At 41.7% G+C, this 15,185-nt stretch overlaps 1 long non-coding RNA gene across 6 annotated transcripts in view; it reads left to right on the top strand.

The window, feature by feature from the left end:
* Positions 1 to 15,185, top strand: part of LOC142836401 (uncharacterized) — a 62,004-nt gene that overhangs the window by 32,932 nt on the left and 13,887 nt on the right. The window contains exon 4 of one of the 6 annotated variants that reach the window (XR_012908066.1): positions 9 to 1,627. The exons of the other annotated variants lie outside the window; for them this stretch is intronic. This is a non-coding gene — a long non-coding RNA (uncharacterized LOC142836401). Of the gene's footprint in view, positions 1 to 8; positions 1,628 to 15,185 lie in introns of those variants that run through there. 6 annotated transcript variants of the gene reach the window in all.

Below are 15,185 nucleotides of genomic sequence, written 5' to 3'. Positions count from 1 at the left end.
CTGCCCAGGAAAAGTGTCACCAATGCCATCACGGTGCTGTTAATGGGGACCACGGCACATGGTGGAGACTCCTCATGTGGCAATGGACAGGATACAAAGCTTACAGATCAGATTCAGTGAGTGGTAAGTGTAACAGCCTTCAAAGGCCCTGCCCTCGTGCTACAGGCCTGGGATGCTCCACACACTCCTCCAACAGTGCGACCTGCTGGGAGCTAAGTGCTCAAGCAGCAGACTTGCAAACTCCACCAACAATCTAAGTAGACTAAACTGAACTGAGGGCAGCAGCTATTCCCAGCAACTAGCAGTAAATGAGTCTAAAGGCAGTGATAGATTCACCACTGTCGCCAGCATCTTTTTCTTCAACTTTAAAGAGAATTACTTATTTTTATTTTACGTGTGTTTGTGTTTGACCTGCATGATATAGGCCTGTGTGAGGGTGCCAGGTCCCCTGGAATTGTAGTGACATAAAGCTGTGAGGTGCCATGTGGGTGCTGGGAATTGAACCCGGGTCCTCTGGAAGAGCAGTCAGTGATGCTAACTGCTGTGCCATCCTCCCAGCCCTCAAACACACTTCTTAAACTCTCTATCTTACTGATAAGGTATTAATGTTCAGAAAATATTCCTCCTTCATTTGCAGTGTTTGATGCATTAACAGCTAACGTATCTGTTGTGACGTTCTAATCTTTATCATTTGCACTCTTATCCCCCTCATATTTTGTTTCTCCAATTCTTATTTTTAACTTGATATGTTTTAGTGATTATAAATTATATGTCCTTAGTATTTTATATTCTACCCAGTATTGCTTTTTGTCCCCTTTTTCCAGAAAGTAAATCTTGATGTTAGGTGTGGTGCCTCACACCTGTAATCCCAGGATCAAGATGGTTTCATATAAGATTGAGGCCAGGCCGTGCCATATAGTGAGGTTCAGTCCAGTATGGGATACAGGGTGAGATCATATGTCAATAGCAAAACTTTTTAACAATAGAAATTCATTTGCCATTTTCTAGTGTTCTTTATTATACAATACACTATAGTTAATTCATGTGCATATGTGTTAAACATTCCTAAAATATCATAATTTTCTTTTAAACATTCACATATATTTTACATTTTGTGCACATGTTTTTATGCATGTGTGTCACAATATACACATGGAGGTAGCGGGCAAATTTTAGGAGTCAGTTCTCCCTTTTCAGTGTACCAGGGAGGCAAACTCAGGCCATCTTGGTCCCTGCAAACATCTGTAGGCGCTGGGTCATCCTGCCAGGCCCTGTGTGTATTTTAAAGGAAAAAAGGTGGAAATAGGGAACTTTGTATTAAGATGACATTCAAGCCCTCTGATGGTCTTTATTTGTTGTTTCTGGTATTCTTTTCCTTCAGCCTGAAGAATTTCTGATTGTTTATATTTGTGTATTTCTGCTTTTTCTTGGAACTCTTACTTTTCTTTCTTTCCTAAAATATCTATGTCACCTTCAGGCATGAAGAATGTTTTCAATGGATAAGAGACTGATTTAACTTTTTCTGTCATCACCCTTTAGAGGAAGTTGCTATCTTGATGGGGAAGCTCAGCCAATCACTTTTATCTAGGGTGTGGCTGCTTGGGGCCAGGGAAGAAAACCTGGGAATCTGGGTGAGTTTGCTCTCTTTGGCTCCATTTGCATGGTGTTCTCCAGACCTGTTTTGGACATGGGAAACTTTACCCCAGTCGTGTGAGTTTTCCCGTTTTCAATTATTAAATTATATCTGTTGTTTTCAACTGGTTTGCTTAATTCTAGCATACTGGTCGAACAGAACACCACTTCCTTCTAGTCTCCAGGTCACTGATTAGAAAGTCACAGGTTTTTGAACAAAACATGTCATGCTTGATATGCGAACACCTCAAGTGTTGCCATCTTTTCAGTATGTGGTCTTGGGATTGCCGGCTATCCATGTATACAAATGAGGCTTTCCTCCTCTCTCACTCAACACACCTTAAGAAAGCAGGGCTCCCTCCCTACCTCCCTCAGTTCCTCCCTCTCACCAAGCCATAATTGTCGCAGCCCCTTGGCCCACATAGTCCTTTCACTGATCAGTCAGACACACTCTTTTTTTATTTTTGAATTGTGGGTGAAGTCAATTAATTGAGCTCTTAGATTATTATTATTATTAGTTTATTTGTGTGTGTGTGTGTGTGTGTGTGTTTTTTTACATAGAGTTTCCCTGTGTCCCTGGAACTTACTTTGTAGACAAGGCTGGCCTCAGACTCACAGAGATCTAGCTGCCCCTGCCTCTACCTCTGCTTCCTAATGCCGGAATTAAAGGCCTGTACTAAACACACTTCCCCCCCCTAAGACAGGGTTTCTCTGTGTCTGTCGCTTTGCCTGTCCTGAAACTCACACTGCAGAACAAGGTGGCCTCAAACTCACAGCGATTTGCCTGTTTCTGCCTCTCCTGATTTCTGAGGGCTGAGAACTGAGAATAAAGAAATGTGCTGCCCTAAATATACTGCTGCTGCTGCTGCTGCTGCAATTAAAAAAATAAATTAAAATAAAATAACCTGAGATAAACAAAGAAAAAATGAAAACACCTGTTTTTTCCTTCCTTCCTTTCTTTTTCCTTACTTGTTTTTTTCTGTTTTCTTCTTTTATTATTATTATTATTATTTTTGGTGCAGGGTTTCTCTGTATAATACCTTTCACTCACTATATAAACCAGGCTGTCATCTTGGTAACATTATGGTTTTGTATTATGGTTTTGTTTTTTCTTATTTCTTGTCTGTAAATCAACAAATCAACATTTCTTCTCTCTCTCTCTCTTTCTCTCTCTCTCATTTAATTTATGTTTAATTTTATTTTTGGTTTGTGTTCTTGTTTTTATTTTCAAGGAAGGGTTTCTCTGTTGCTTTGGAGCCTGTCTTTGGAACTAGCTCTTGTCAACCAGGCTGGCTGGCCTCAAACTCCCAGAGATCCACCTGCCTCTCTGCCAGATATGGAACCAGTCATCTTGGTTAGTTCAAAAGCCACCCCATAAACACAGATACACAACACACACACACACACACACACACACACACACACACACACACACGGAGGCACATCCAGAGAAACATAATTTTTTTTTTTTTTGGTTTTTCGAGACAGGGTTTCTCTGTGGCTTAGGAGCCTGTCCTGGAACTAGCTCCACAGACCAGGCTGGTCTCAAACTCAGAGATTCGCCTGCCTCTGCTTCCCGAGTGCTGGGATTAAAGGCTTGCGCCACCACCACCCTGCGATGCCCCGACTATAAAAATGGGTTTCAGAAACCGGCCTTTTGCCACAGTGTCTGAAGCCCAAACTCTGCCTGTGGTCTCAGCTAGCTGATAAGCTTCTGTGACTCGCAGTGTGTTTTCATTTTTAAGTTTGTTTTTGGTTTATTAGACTTGGTGGTGTTCTCATCTTTGCATGACCCCCCCCCTCGACCCAACATTTAAGTGTCTTTCAACCATTTTAGATCCCTCTGTTGAGAGTTCTCTGTTTAGGTCTGTACTCCATTTTTTAAAATTGGATTATTTGTTCTTTGGATGACCAATTTCTCGAGTTCTTTGTGTATTTTGAAGATTAGTGAAGATCTTTTCCCATTCTGTAAGGCCGTCCTTTTGTCTTGTTGGCCATGTCCTTTGCTTTACAGAAGAAGCTTTTCAGTTTCAGGAGGTCCCATTGATTTATTTTGTTTCTCTCAGAGTCTGTGCTACTGGAGTTAGATTTAGGAAGTGGTCTCCTGTGCTGATGCATTCAAATGCTTTTTTTTAAAAAATAAATATTTGTTTATTATGTATACAATATTCTTTCTGTGTGTATGTCTGAAGGCCAGAAGAGAGCACCAGACCCTATTACAGATGGTTGTGAGCCACCATGTGGTTGCCTGGAATTGAACTCAGGACCTTTGGATGAGCAGGCAATGCTCTTAACTGCTGAGCCATCTCTCCAGCCCCCGTTCAAATGCTTTTGATATTTTTATTTTTATATTTTTTTTATTGTGAATGAGGTCAATTATTTGAACTCTCAAATATTTTTATTGTTATTATCTGTTTGTTTATTTGTGGTTTTGCAACATGGGGTTTCCTTGTGTATCCTTGTATGCCCTGGGACTCACTTTGTAAACAAGACTGGCCTCAGATTCACAGAGATCCGCCTGCCTCTGCCTTCTAGTGATGGCATTAAAGGCTTACACTAAACACATTTTTTTTGAAAACAGGGTTTTTTTCTGTGTCACTTTGCCTGTCCTGAATCTCAATCTGCAGAACAAAGTAGCCTTAAACTCACAGTGATCTGCCTGCTTTGGTCTCCCTGATCTTGGAGGTGTTTTATCATCTATCTATCTATCTATCTATCTATCTATCTATCTATCCATTCCTTTATTAGTTTATTTATTTTTTTGTTTTCTGAAACAGGGTTTCTCTCTAGCTTTCCTTCTTGCTTGCTTGCTTGATTTTTTTGCTTTCTTGCTCTTTTCCTTTTTCCCCCCTTCTTTTATTAGTTAGTTCTTGAGGCACGGTTTCTCTGTGTAACAGCCCTAGCTGTTCTCTCTCTCTCTCTCTCTCTCTCTCTCTCTCTCTCTCTCTCTCTCTCCTCTCTCCCTCTCTCTCTCTCTCTCTCTCTCTCTCTCTCTCTCTCTCTCTCAAATAGGTTTGGTTTTGTGTTTTGCTTTATGAGACAGGGTTTCTGTGCTGCTTTGGAGACTGTTGTTAAAACTAGCTCCTTTCTTGTAGACCAGGCTGTCCTAAAACTCCCAATGATCCTGTTTCTGTTAAATATGGAGCCAGTGCTCTTGAATGCCTTTGTCTGGTGAGGTCAAAAGCCACCCCACCACAACCCTCCCCCCCATAACACACACACACAAACTAAACACAGGCACAGGCACAGGCACACCCGAGACACATAAATAAACTTTTAAATTAAGAAGAGCCTGGAGAGCTAATTTCGCGGCTCTTCCAGAGAAATTGGGTTCAATTCCCAGCACCTGCATGGCAGCTCATAGTGATTGTAAATTCAGTTTCTGGGTGATCTGACATCTTCAGACATTTGCACATAAAATAAAGTTAAGAAAATCATAAAAAAATTCCTTAAGAAATTGAAATTTAACTAAGCCCTACACAATTGGAAACACTCTCAAATAAAAGTAAAATAAATGGAAAAGAATGCAGTGCTAAGTGCAGTTATGAAAATGTTTTGAAATGTGATACCTTCCCTGTCTCCCCCACATACACAAGCCACACTGAGAGATTTAAATAAAATCTGGGTAATCATTTATGTACCTGGCCTATGTCAGAGGGGCAGAGGAAGCTAAGCCTTGTCCTTTGGGCTCTAGGTTCTCAGTACTGCATCAAAAACTCGAGTGTATAGTGAGCCCATGTCTGTCCTGTCGGCAGCACTCAGGAACTGGGAATACAAGGATCAGGAGATCATCTTCAACAACCCAGCAAGTGCAAACCATCCTGGTGGGAAAGAGACCCTCAAAAAGAAATCAATAAATTGACATATTTATTTTTTTCTGTCGGAAGTGAAAATGTTCCAAATAATTCACTGCATCAGTATTCCTGGAAATGATATCAAAGTCAGAATTTTTTTTTAACATTTTATTTTATTCTTATTATTTTCATTTTTATTTTTTTGCTTTTTCGAGACAGGGTTTCTCTGTGGTTTTGGAGCCTGTCCTGGAACTAGCTCTTGTAGACCAGGCTGGTCTCGAAATCACAGAGATCTGCCTGCCTCTGCTTCCCAAGTGCTGGGATTAAAGGCGTGCGCCACCACCGCCTGGCGTAAATCAGAATTTTTCATGTTATTCCATGGCTGTTGTAATTTTCTCTGTGGCAGAAAGAGGCAAGCAGATCTCTGTGAGTTTGAGGCCAGCCTGGTCGTCTACAGTTCCAGGACAGGTGCCAGACCTACAGAGAATCCTTGTCTCAGAAAACCAAAAAAAAAAAAAAATTTTTCTCTGCGTCTCACGTGTGGTGTGTCTTTCTCTAAGCAGGCCCAGGAATCCTAAGTGCCTGTAGGTGATCTAGGAAATCTCCTGTAGCAGGGGCCCTGGCCTCCACTCCTGGCCCCTGAGGGCACCTGGTAAAAGTGAGAAGGCAGATTTCAGAGACTAGTAAAGTTCAAGGTCACCAGCCCTTCCCAACAGCTAGAACCTTTAAAGGGTGAGGCTACAACTTAATTGGCCTGCTTAGGTATGGGTATTTTTGTTGTGGTTGTTGTTTTACAGGGCAGGAACAGACAGCCAAGTGGGAATTTTTCCACGGCTGTTTTAATTTTCTCAGACTCGGTATTTAGTATGAGAAGTGGGGTGTGGGATTGTACAAACACAACTACTGAAAAAGAACCCTAAGAAAGCAGGCCTCCATCCCTCCCTCCCTCAGTTCCTCCCTCTCACCAAGCCATAATTGTGGCAGCCCCTTGGCCCACATAGTCCTTTCACTCATCAGTCAGACATACTCTTTTTTTATTTTTGAATTGTGGGTGAAGTCAATTAATTGAGCTCTTAGATTATTATTAGTAGTAGTTTATTTGTGTGTTTTGTTTTTTTTTTTTTTTACATAGAGGTTCCCTGTGTCCCTGGAACTCACTTTGTAGACAAGGCTGGCCTCAGACTCACAGAGATCTAGCTGCCCCTGCCTCTACCTCTGCTTCCTAGTGCCGGAATTAAAGGCCTGTACTAAACACACTTTTCCCCCCTAAGACAGGGTTTCTCTGTGTCTGTCGCTTTGCCTGTCCTGAAACTCACACTGCAGAACAAGGTGGCCTCAAACTCACAGCGATTTGACTGTTTCTGCCTCTCCTGATTTCTGAGGGCTGAGAACTGAGAATAAAGAAATGTGCTGCCCAAAATATACTGCTGCTGCTGCAATTAAAAAAATAAATTAAAATAAAATAACCTGAGATAAACAAAGAAAAAAAGGAAAACACCTGTTTTTTCCTTCCTTCCTTTCTTTTTCCTTACTTGCTTTTTTCTGTTTTCTTCTTTTATTATTATTATTATTATTATTATTATTATTGGTGCAGGGTTTCTCTGTATAATACCTTTAACTCACTATATAAACCAGGCTGTCATCTTGGTAACATTATGGTTTTGTATTATGGTTTTGTTTTTTCTTATTTCTTGTCTGTAAATCAACAAATCAACATTTCTTTCTCTCTCTCTCTCTCTCTCTCTCTCTCTCTCTCTCTCTCTCTCTCTCTCACTCACTCATTTAATTTATGTTTTATTTTATTTTTGGTTTGTGTTCTTGTTTTTATTTTCAAGGAAGGGTTTCTCTGTTGCTTTGGAGCCTGTCTTTGGAACTAGCTCTGGTCAACCAGGCTGGCTGGCCTCAAACTCCAGAGATCCACATGCCTCTTGGCCAGATATGGAACCAGTCATTTTGGTTAGTTCAAAAGCCACCCAATAAACACACACACACAACACACACACACAGAGGCACACCCAGAGAAACATAATTTTTTTTTTTTTTGGTTTTTCGAGACAGGGTTTCTCTGTGGTTTGGAGCCTGTCCTGGAACTAGCTCTGTAGACCAGGCTGGTCTCGAACTCAGAGATCCGCCTGCCTCTGCCTCCTAGAGTGCTGGGATTAAAGGCTTGCACCACCACCGCCCTGTGATACCCCTACTATAAAAATGAGTTTCAGAAACCGGCCTTTTGCCACAGTGTCAGAAGCCCAAACTCTGCCTGTGGTCTCAGCAAGCTGATAAGCTTCTGTGACTCGCGGTGTGATTTTATTTTTAAGTTTGTTTTTTGTTTATTAGACTTGGTGGTGTTCTCATCTTTGCATGACCCACCCCCCTCTCGACCCAACATTTAAGTGTCTTTCAACCATTTTAGATCCCTCTGTTGAGAGTTCTCTGTTTAGGTCTGTACTCCATTTTTTAAAATTGGATTATTTGTTCTTTGGATGACCAATTTCTCGAGTTCTTTGTGTATTTTGGAGATTAGTGAAGATCTTTTCCCATTCTGTAAGGCCGTCGTTTTGTTGTTGGCCATGTTCTTTGCTTTACAGAAGCTTTTCAGTTTCAGGAGGTCTCACTTATTAATTGTTTCTCTCAGTGTCCTTTACATATTTACCTAAACGTGGTATTGCTGGGTCTTGAGGAAGGTTGTTTCCTAATTTTCTGAGAAATCGCCACACTGACATCCAAAGGGGGCTGTACCAGCTTGCATTCCCACCAGCGATGCAGGAGTGTTCCCTTTTCCCCACATCCTCTCCAGCATAAGTTGTCATCAGTGTTTTAGATCTTGGCCATTCTTACAGGTATAAAGTGGAATCTCAGAGCTGTTTTGATTTACATATCTCTGATGACTAAGGGTGTTGAACATTTCCTTAAGTGTCTTTCAGCCATTTTAGATTTTTCGGTTGAGAGTTCTCTGTTTAGGTCTGTACCTCCATGTTGTGAATTGGATTATTTGTTCTTGAGATGACCAATGTCTTGAGTTCTTTGTATATTTTGGAGATCAGACCTCTGTCTGATGTGGGGTTAGTGAAGATCTTTGCCCATTCTGTAAGGCCGTCGTTTTGTCTTGTTGACCATGTCCTTTGCTTTACAGAAGAAGCTTTTCAGTTTCAGGAGGTCCCATTGATTAATTTTGTTTCTCTCAGAGTCTGTGCTACTGGAGTTAGATTTAGGAAGCGGTCTCCTGTGCCTATGCGTTCAAATGTTTTTTTTTAAATAAATATTTATTTATTATGTATACAATATTCTTTCTGTGTGTATGTCTGAAGGCCAGAAGAGAGCACCAGACCCTATTTCAGATGGTTGTGAGCCACCATGTGGTTGCTGGGAATTGAACTCAGGACCTTTGGAAGAGCAGGCAATGTTCTTAACCGCTGAGCCATCTCTCCAGCCCCCGTTCAAATGCTTTTGATATTTTTATTTTTATATTTTTTTATTGTGGATGAGGTCAATTATTTGAACTCTCAAATATTTTTATTGTTATTATCTGTTTATTTGTGGTTTTGCAACACGGGGTTTCGTTGTGTATCCTTGTATGCCCTGGGACTCACTTTGTAAACAAGACTGACCTCAGATTCACAGAGATCCGCCTGCCTCTGCCTTCTAGTGATGGCATTAAAGGCTTACACTAAACACATTTTTTTTGAAAACAAGTTTTTCCTGTGTCACTTTGCCTGTCCTGAATCTCAATCTGCAGGACAAAGTAGCCTTAAACTCACAGTGATCTGCCTGCTTTGGTCTCCCTGATCTTGGAGGTGTTTTATCATCTATCTATCTATCTATCTATCCATTCATTTATTAGTTTATTTATTTATTTTTTGTTTTCTGAGACAGGGTTTCAGTCTAGCTTTCCTTCTTGCTTGCTTGCTTGATTTTTTTGCTTTCTTACTCTCTTGCTTTTGTCCCCCTTCTTTTATTAGTTAGTTCTTGAGGCACGGTTTCTCTGTGTAACAGCCCTAGCTGTTCTCTCTCTCTCTCTCTCTCTCTCTCTCTCTCTCTCTCTCTCTCTCAAATAGGTTTGGTTTTGTGTTTTGCTTTATGAGACAGGGTTTCTGTGCTGCTTTGGAGACTGTTGTTAAAACTAGCTCCTTTCTTGTAGACCAGGCTGTCCTAAAACTCCCAATGATCCTGTTTCTGTTAAATATGGAGCCAGTGCTCTTGAATGCCTTTGTCTGGTGAGGCCAAAAGCCACCACCCACACAACCCCTCCCCACAACACACACACACAAAACAAACACAGTCACAGGCACACCCAGAGACACATAAATAAACTTTTAAATTAAGAAGAGCCTGGAGAGCTAGTTTCGCGGCTCTTCCAGAGAAATTGGGTTCAATTCCCAGCACCTGCATGGCAGCTCATAGTGATTGTAAATTCAGTTTCTGGGTGATCTGACATCTTCAGACATTTGCACATAAAATAAAGTTAAGAAAATCATAAAAAAATTCCTTAAGAAATTGAAATTTAACTAAGCCCTACACAATTGGAAACACTCTCAAATAAAAGTAAAATAAATGGAAAAGAATGCAGTGCTAAGAGCAGTTATGAAAATGTTTTGAAATGTGATACCTTCCCTGTCTCCCCCACATACACAAGCCACACTGAGAGATTTAAATAAAATCTGGGTAATCATTTATGTATCTGGCCTATGTCAGAGGGGCAGGGGAAGCTGAAGCCTTGTCCTTTGGGCTCCAGGTTCTCAGTACTGCATCAAAAACTCGAGTGTAGCCGGGCAGTGGTGGCGCACGCCTTTAATCCCAGCACTCGGGAGGCAGAGGCAGGTGGATCTCTGTGAGTTCGAGACCAGCCTGGTCTACAAGAGCTAGTTCCAGGACAGGCTCCAAAGCTACAGAGAAACCCTGTCTCGAAAAACAAAAAACAAAAAAAAAAAACTCGAATGTATAGTGAGCCCATGTCTGTCCTGCCGGCAGCACTCAGGAACTGGGAATACAAGGATCAGGAGATCATCTTCAACAACCCAGCAAGTGCAAACCATCCTGGTGGGAAAGAGACCCTCAAAAAGAAATCAATAAATTGACATTTTTATTTTTTTCCGTCGGAAGTGAAAATATTCCAAATAATTCACTGCATCAGTATTCCTGGAAATGATATCAAAGTCAGAATTTTTCTTTTTTTTAACATTTTATTTTATTCTTATTATTTTCATTTTTATTTTTTTGGTTTTTCGAGACAGGGTTTCTCTGTGGTTTTGGAGCCTGTCCTGGAACTAGCTCTTGTAGACCAGGCTGGTCTCAAAATCACAGAGATCTGCCTGCCTCTGCCTCCCAAGTGCTGGGATTAAAGGCGTGCGCCACCACTGCCTGGCGTAAATCAGAATTTTTCATATTATTCCATGGCTGTTGTAATTTTCTCTGTGGCAGACAGAGGCAGGCAGATCTCTGTGAGTTTGAGGCCAGCCTGGTCGTCTACAGTTCCAGGACAGGTGCCAAAGCTACAGAGAATCCTTGTCTCAGAAAACCAAAAAAAAAATAATTTTTTCTCTGTGTCTCATGTGTCCTGTGTCTTTCTCTAAGCAGGCCCAGGAATCCTAAGCGGCTGTAGGCGATCTAGGAAATCTCCTGTAGCAGGGGCCCTGGCCTCCACTCCTGGCCCCTGAGGGCACCTGGTAAAAGTGAGAAGGCAGATTTCAGAGACTAGTAAAGTTCAAGGTCACCAGCCCTTCCCAACAGCTAGAACCTTTAAAGGGTGAGGCTACAATTTAATTGGCCTGCTTAGATATGGATATTTTTGTTGTGGTTCTTGTTTTACAGGGCAGGAACAGACATCCAAGTGGGAATTTTTCCACGGCTGTTTTAATTTTCTCAGACTCGGTATTTAGTATGAGAAGTGGGGTGTGGGGTTGTACAAACACAACTACTGAAAAAGAACCCTAAGAAAGCAGGCCTCCCTCCCTCCCTCACCCAGTTCCTCCCTCTCACCAAGCCACAATTGTGGCATCCCCTTGGCCCACATAGTCCTTTCACTGATCAGTCAGACACACTCTTTTTTTATTTTTGAATTTTGGGTGAAGTCAATTAATTGAGCTCTTAGATTATTATTATTATTAGTTTATTTGTGTGTTTTGTTTTGTTTTTTTACATAGAGGTTCCCTGTGTCCCTGGAACTCACTTTGTAGACAAGGCTGGCCTCAGACTCACAGAGATCTAGCTGCCCCTGCCTCTACCTCTTCTTCCTAGTGCCGGAATTAAAGGCCTGTACTAAACACACTTTTCCCCCCTAAGAAAGGGTTTCTCTGTGTCTGTCGCTTTGCCTGTCCTAAAACTCACACTGCAGAACAAGGTGGCCTCAAACTCACAGCGGTTTTGCCTGTTTCTGCCTCTCCTGATTTCTGAGGGCTGAGAACTGAGAATAAAGAAATGTGCTGCCCAAAATATACTGCTGCTGTTGCAATTAAAAAAATAAATTAAAATAAAATAACCTGAGATAAACAAGGAAAAAAAGGAAAACACCTGTTTTTTCCTTCCTTCCTTTCTTTTTCCTTACTTGCTTTTTTTCTGTTTTCTTCTTTTATTATTATTATTATTATTATTGGTGCAGGGTTTCTCTGTATAATACCTTTAACTCACTATATAAACCAGACTGTCATCTTGGTAACATTATGGTTTTGTATTATGGTTTTGTTTTTTCTTATTTCTTGTCTGTAAATCAACAAATCAACATTTCTTTTCTCTCTCTTTCTCTCTCTCTCTCTCTCTCTCTCTCTCTCTCTCTCTCTCTCTCTCCTTTAATTTATGTTTTATTTTATTTCTGGTTTCTGTTCTTGTTTTTATTTTCAAGGAAGGGTTTCTCTGTTGCTTTGGAGCCTGTCTTTGGAACTAGCTCTTGTCAACCAGGCTGGCTGGCCTCAAACTCCCAGAGATCCACCTGCCTCTCTGCCAGATATGGAACCAGTCATCTTGGTTAGTTCAAAAGCCACCCCATAACCACACACACACACACACACACAACACACACACACACACACACAGAGGCACACCCAGAGAAACATAATTTTTTTTTTTTTTTGGTTTTTCAAAACAGGGTTTCTCTGTGGCTTTGGAGCCTGTCCTGGAACTAGCTCCATAGACCAGGCTGGTGTCGAACTCACAGAGATCCGCCTGCCTCTGCCTCCTAGAGTGCTGGGATTAAAGGCTTGCGCCACCACCGCGCAATGATGCCCCTACTATAAAAATGGGTTTCAGAAACCGGCCTTTTGCCACAGTGTCAGAAGCCCAAACTCTGCCTGTGGTCTCAGCTAGCTGATAAGCTTCTGTGACTCGCAGTGTGTTTTTATTTTTAAGTTTGTTTTTGGTTTATTAGACTTGGTGGTGTTCTCATCTTTGCATGACCCCCCCCCTCGACCCAACATTTAAGTGTCTTTCAACCATTTTAGATCCCTCTGTTGAGAGTTCTCTGTTTAGGTCTGTACTCCATTTTTTAAAATTGGATTATTTGTTCTTTGGATGACCAATTTCTCAAGTTCTTTGTGTATTTTGGACATTAGTGAAGATCTTTTCCCATTCTGTAAGGCCATCGTTTTGTCTTGTTGGCCATGTTCTTTGCTTTACAGAAGCTTTTCAGTTTCAGAAGGTCTCAGTTATTAATTGTTTCTCTCAGTGTCTGTGCTTCTGGGGTTCTATTTACCAAGCGTTCTCCTGTGTCAATGTGTTCAAGTGCATTTGATATTTTTATTTTTATATTCTTTTATTGTGGATGAAATCAATTATTTGAACTCTCAAATATTTTTATTGATATTATCTCTCTATTTGTTTGCTTATTTGTGGTTGTTCAACTTAATTTTTCGTTGTGTACCCTTGTATGCCCTGGGACTCACTTTTTAGACAAGACTGGCCTCAGACTCACAGAGATCACAGAGAGTGATCTTCCTCTGCCTCCTAGTGCTGAGATTAAAGACATGCACTAAACACCTTTTTTTATATATTTATTTTCCTAATAATTTATTTATTTTCATTTTACTGGCATTGGTGTTTTGCCTGCATGTATGTCTATCTGAGGGTGTCAGATCTTGGAGTTACCGACAGCTGTTGACTGCCATGTGGGTGGTAAGGAATTGAACCTGGGTCCTCTGGAAGAGCAGTCAGAACTCTTAACCACAGAGCCATCTCTCTCCAGCCCTCACCTTTTTTTTTTTTGAAAACGGGGTTTCTCTGTGTCACTTTGCCTGTCCTGAATCTCAATCTGCAGAACAAGGGAGCCTTAAACTCACAGTGATCTGCCTGCCTTGGTCTCCCTGATCTTGGAGGTGTTTTTATCATCCCTCTGTCTGGCTATCTAGCTATCTATCCATTCATTTAATTTTTTTTTGTTTTCTGAGACAGGATTTTTCTCTAGCTTTGGAGTCTGTCCTGGGTTCAGACCTGGTCACAGCTGTACCTGGAAACAAACCAAAACAAAAACAAAGCAAAGCAAAGCAAAAGCCAGGCAGGACTGTATGGTTGACCTTCCCTTTCCCCCTCCCCCATGGGCTCCTCAGAGGCGGTGAGGCCTCCTGCAGGGAATCCACAGAGCCTCTGCCCAAGGCTCTCCAGGGAACCCACTCTCTCCCTTTCCCCCAGCCCCAGGGCTGCCGGCCACATCTATCTCAGGCATATGTGGCGGGCACTCTGGCTATCCGGGACGTGACAGACACAGACACACAGAAGCAGGGAGGAATGGTGCCCACTCTCTCACTAGATGCAGGCATGCAGGAGGAACAATGAAAGAATGAGAACTGGAGAGATGGAATTTCTGGAATGTCCAGAAACCACATGGTGGGGATCTAGTGCCCTCTTCTGGTGACAGGGAGTACAGCACAGATTTGGGTTCTTGTGCTCCTGAGACCTACCCCAATTTAATAGTGACATTAACCTATCATACCCTATGTATCACATATAGGCTTGCTTGATATCACACACATACACTGCCTGCGTTTCTGCCTGACCCCTGTGAAAGAGCCTGGTACCTTCAGAAGACAGAAGATGGGGTGTGGGTCTGTCTGTCTGTCTATCTGTCCATCTATTCTTCCATAAAGTATTTATTCCTTTTTTGTTTGTTTTGTGACAGGGTTTCTCTCTAGTTCTCTCTAATTGAGTCAGTCCTGGAACTAGCTCTTGGAGACCAGAACGAGTGCTGGAATTAAAGGCGTGTACCACCATTACCCGGTTAGAAGTCTTTTTAAAAAGTAGGCAATCAGAGCTACAAATTTCCTCATAGGACTGATTTTACTGTGTGCCAGGGTTTGTGTAGGGTTTTGCTTTCATTTTCTTGAGTGAATCCCCCCCCCCGTCTCTCTTATTCTAGAGATCTGTTTTGTCTTCCATGAGCTCTGAGGGGCACTTGGCTTGAGTGTGATCCACACACAGACTTACTATTAAGGAAAGTTCAAGATCAAGATCCTTTCCTAACTCTGTGACCTTGCAACAGAGAAGTTTCAAGGGGTGTGAAGGGTGTGCCTACTGACACTGGAATTCATTTGATCTGCTAGGCAGCAAATGCTATGGATTGTGTATGTGTGTGTCTCTGTTAGTTTAGGTGTCTTTCCAGTCAACGTTGGTGTAATTACCGTGCGTCTGTATATTCAGTGCTGTGATCCTTTCAAATGGTTGTGAAGGGAGCCCTAGCCTAGGAATGACTTCAGTGAGGCGTTATTTTCCTATCCTAACTCTGTGACCTTGCAACAGAGAAGTTTCAAAGGGTGTGAAGGGTGTGCCTACAGCTCCACTGGC

The sequence above is a fragment of the Microtus pennsylvanicus genome, chromosome 16, assembly GCF_037038515.1.
Source record: "Microtus pennsylvanicus isolate mMicPen1 chromosome 16, mMicPen1.hap1, whole genome shotgun sequence".
NCBI classification, from domain to species: domain Eukaryota; kingdom Metazoa; phylum Chordata; class Mammalia; order Rodentia; family Cricetidae; genus Microtus; species Microtus pennsylvanicus.
Note: the sequence above shows the minus strand (reverse complement) of the source record. Positions and strands in the feature narration are given on the sequence as shown.